Consider the following 4,361-nt stretch of genomic DNA (forward strand, 5'->3'; position numbering starts at 1 on the left):
TATATTTATATATTTAAATATATCCATATATATTTAAAAATGCTTAAAGCACTGGGACATTCCTACTCTGAAGTGGCAGCTCCACGTGTTTTTCTAAAAAGATAAAAAATTTTTTTATTTCAGTTGACATATGTTAGTTTCAGGTGTGCAGTATAGTGTGGTTAGACATATATATACCTTACAAAGTGACCACCCTGATAAGTCCAGTGCCCACCTGGCACCATCCACAGTTATCACAATATTATTCACTATATTCCCTATGCTATACCCCCATGACTATTCTGTAACTGCCCATTGACTTTTTAAAAATATATATTTTTACTTATTTCAAAGAGGAAGGGAGAGAGAGATAGAAACATCCGTGATGAGAGAGAATCATGGATCGGCTGCCTCCTGCACATCCCCTACTGGGGATCAAGCCTACAACCCAGGCATGTGCCCTTAGACTGGAATCGAACCCGGGACCCTTCAGTCCGCAGGCCGATGCTCTATCCATTGAGCCAAACCGGCTAGGGTCCATCTACTTCTTAGACCCTTCACCTCTCTAATTCAGTCCCTCTGGCAACCATCGCCTATTCTCTGTATCTATGAGCCTGTTTCTGTTGTGTTTGTTCATCTGTTTTGTTCTTTAGATTCCACAAAATTAGTGAGATCATATGGTTTTTTTGTCTTTCTCTGTATAACCCGGCGAGTCTACTTCTGGGTATTTATCTGAAGAAATTCCAAAGCGCTCCTTTGAGACGTTACACGCACCCCTATGTTCATTACCGCGACCTTTACAATAGCCAACACGCAGAAACAGCCCAAGTGCCCATCGTTAGACGAGTGGGTAAAAAGCCCGTGGGACACGCACGCCACGGCCTGTGGCTCTCCCAGGAACAAGAAGGGAATGACGCCCGTGGGACAGCATGGCAGGCCCAGAGGGCACTGCGCTGAGTGAAATAAGGCGGCTCCTCTTACCTGTTCTGCTAAACCCGCTCTGACCCGCTCCTGTCCCCCCAGACAGCCGGGTCATCTTCTTCACCGCCTTCAGCTGCCTCGCCATCTTCCTCCTCTTCCCCTCGGTCATCCTCATCTACAGGCGCAGTCAGCCCGGTGAGTGAGTTCGCAGAAACGCCCGTGGAAACCTCTGGGGAAGGGGAGCGAAGAGGGGGAGTCGCTCATCAGATAAATTCCTTCCCCCGTGTGTTTTTTTGCAGGCTCATCCCATGAAGAGTCCGCCAAGAGGTAGGTACTTGGAAGTCTCAGACTCCATCCTTCAGAGACCCCATTGCTCATGCCCAGCCCCACTGCGTTCCCCCCTGGCAACTCCCTCTCTGCGTCTGTGCTCATGACCTTCCTCCTCGCCTCTCCACAACCCTTATCATCCCTCCAAAAATCTCCATATCCCGTATTTTTTTTTATTTACTTGTTTTTTGTTAATCCTCGCCCGAGGATATTTTTCCATTGGTTTTTTTTTAGGGAGCGTGGAAGAGAGAGGGAAAGACAGAGAGAAAACATCGATGTGAGAGAAACACATGGATTGGTTGCCTCCTGCACGAGCCCGATCAGGGCCCCGGCCGGGGAGGAGCCTGCAACCAAGTATGTGCCCTTGACCTGAATCAGACCCAGGACCCTTTGGTCCGCAGGCCGAGGCTCTATCCACTGAGCCACACCGGCTAGGGCCATATCCCATATTTCAATGTGTGTTTCTCTCTCTCTCTCTCTTTCTCTCTCTCAGAACTAGACATTCCTTTTTTCCCGAGCAGGAGGCCTCAGGTAAGTGATAAGAACCCAGGAGAGAGTCGCTGGATAGAAAGATGACAATCAGACTCCTGCCGGCTGAGAACTGAGTCTCTGTGTTTTTTTTCCTCGAGTGCAGATCTGCCCAAGCAGGAAAGGGCATCGCTCTCGCTCTCGGTGAGTTCTCCCCATCGGGTTCCCCAGGTGCTCCCTCAGCCTGTACTCCGGCTACAAGGGTGCCCCAGCTCACACAGTTAGAGGCCAGTGAACACCGTGTTTAAAAACATGTGCTGTTTCCTGGCCGGGTGGCTTCGTTGGTGGGAGTGTCGTCCTGTACATCAAGAGGTTGTAGGTTCGATTCCCGATCAGGGCACATACCTGGGTTGCAGAGTTTTTCTTTCTTTTTTAAGCCCTAATCAGTTTGGCTCAGTGGATAGAGCCTCGGCCTTCAGACTCAAGGGTCCCAGGTTCGATTCCAGTCAAGGGCATGTACCTTGGTTGTGGGCACATCCCCAGTAGGGGGTGTGCAGGAGGCAACTGATTGATGTTTCTGACTCTCTCTATCCCTCTCCCTTCCTCTCTGTAAAAAATCAATAAAATATATTAAATATATATTTTTTCTTTATTTTTATATATGTATATTTTTATTGATTTCAGAGAGGAAGAGAAACATAGAAAGATAGAAACATCAATGATGAGAGAGAATCATTGATTGGCTGCCTCCTGCACACCCCCTACTAGGGATCTAGCCTGCAACCCGGGCATGTGCCCTTGACTGGGAATCAAAGCCGGGACCCTTCAGTCCGCAAGCCAAAGCTCTATCCACTGAGCAACACCATCCAGGGCGGTTTTTCTTTTTTTAATCTTTAGTGATGAAAGTATTACATATATCCCCTTGGGTGGCAGGTTTGATCCACAGTTGGGGCCTATATGGGAAGCAACCAATCCATGTTTTTCTCTCCCACTCTCTCTCTTCCTCCCTCCCTCCCTCCCTCCTTCCCTCCCTCCTTTCCACTCTCTCTAAAAAAATCAATGGAGGAAAAAGAAAGACGAAAGTAAAACGCTGCCTGCTGGGACTCTCTGCCAATACAGAAATGGCCTGGAGCTGCGCTGTCCAGGAACACAGCCTCCACCGCGTGTGGCCTCACACATTTGAAAAACACCTCCTCTGGCATGTTTCCAAATTTAATTTAATTTTAATTCATTTACATTTAAGCAGCCCTACATGGCTCAAGGCTACCATATTGGAAGCTCGCTCTAAATGCCCATGTGGCCCAGCCAGTGTGGCTCCGTGGTTGAGCAATACCCTATGAACCAGGAGGTCACGGTTCAATTCCCCACCAGGGCACATCCCTGGGTTGGGGCTCAATCCCCAATGTGGGGTGTGCAGGAGGCAGCCGATCAGTGATTCTCTCTCATCATCGATGTTTCTGTCTCTCTCTTTTCCTGCATCTCTGAAATCAATAAGAATATATATATAATTTTAAAAAGCAATACATGCCCATGTCTACCCATCTCTTTCCCCCAAAGATTGAAGACCGCCAGGAAGGGACCGGTGCTGATGGAAACAGCAAGACACCGTCCGAGGCAGCGGCAGCCTCTGTCCCGGCCGAGGAGGCCCCGGGACCTGGTGACTGTGCCACGTTGAACGTGTAGGAGGCTGGCCAGAGCCTGGAGAAAGGACTTCTCCCCTGGGGAGGACGGGCTTTGGGTGCAGGTGGCTGAGACGTCTGGACAGAAATCCACACCACTCTGTCCTCGGAACATAATCCGTACTAATAAAATTAAGTTTTTGGTGTGTGTTTTTTTCAAATATGCTTCTATTTATTTTATTTTATTATTTTTTAATCCTCACCCGAAGATATTTTTCCATTGATTTTCAGGGAGAGTGGAAGAGAGGGGGGAAAGACAGAGAGAAACATAGATGTGAGAAAAACACATGAATTGGTTGCCTCCTGCAGGGGCCCTGGCCGGGGAGGAGCCTGCAACTGAGGTACATGCCCTTGACCCGAATCGAACCCTGGACCCTTCTCTGAGCTTTCTGATGCACCAACTCCCCTGCCCAGCACCTCCACCCTCCCAGAACTTTCTCCATGAACAGCCAGAGGATGTCACCCACGGTCAGAGCCCAGTGTAGTTCTGCTTTGTGTGTCACCCTCTTCAGAAAACAGTCCAAAGTTTGTTAATTTTATTGTTTAAAGTATTACAAATAGTAGTACATATTGGGCTATTGATTTGAGAGAGAGAGGAAGGGAGAGGAATGGAAAAGGAGAGAAACATCGATGAGAGAGAAACATCCATTGGCTGCCTTTGCAGGCCCCCTACTGGGGATCCAGCCCACAACCAGGCCATGAGCCCGGAACAGAACCTGTGACCTCACCGGCCAGGCAAAATATAAGTTTTTTTCTTATTGTTGCCACTCCTCCCAGAAGTTACCAGCCCTGGCCGGGTGTCTCAGTTCGTTGGGGCATCTTCCCGTACACCAGTCCTCCCATACACCAGTCCTCCCATACACCAATCCTCCTGTACACCAAAAGGCTGCAGGTTCATCTCCAATCAGAGTACATGCAGGAGGCAACCGATTGATATTTCTCTCTTACTTCAATGTTTCTCTCTATCTACCTACTTATCTCTCCCTT

At 48.6% G+C, this 4,361-nt stretch overlaps 1 long non-coding RNA gene across 1 annotated transcript; it reads left to right on the forward strand.

The window, feature by feature from the left end:
• The first annotated feature begins 692 nt into the window (after window positions 1-692).
• On the forward strand, window positions 693-3,518 carry LOC107183339. Its single transcript, XR_001514122.1, has 5 exons — window positions 693-1,095; window positions 1,200-1,227; window positions 1,721-1,758; window positions 1,862-1,899; window positions 3,253-3,518. It is a non-coding gene; the product is annotated as an uncharacterized LOC107183339 (long non-coding RNA).
• The last annotated feature ends 843 nt before the right edge of the window (window positions 3,519-4,361 follow it).

The sequence above is a fragment of the Myotis davidii genome, unplaced genomic scaffold, assembly GCF_000327345.1.
Source record: "Myotis davidii unplaced genomic scaffold, ASM32734v1 scaffold620, whole genome shotgun sequence".
NCBI lineage: Eukaryota > Metazoa > Chordata > Mammalia > Chiroptera > Vespertilionidae > Myotis > Myotis davidii.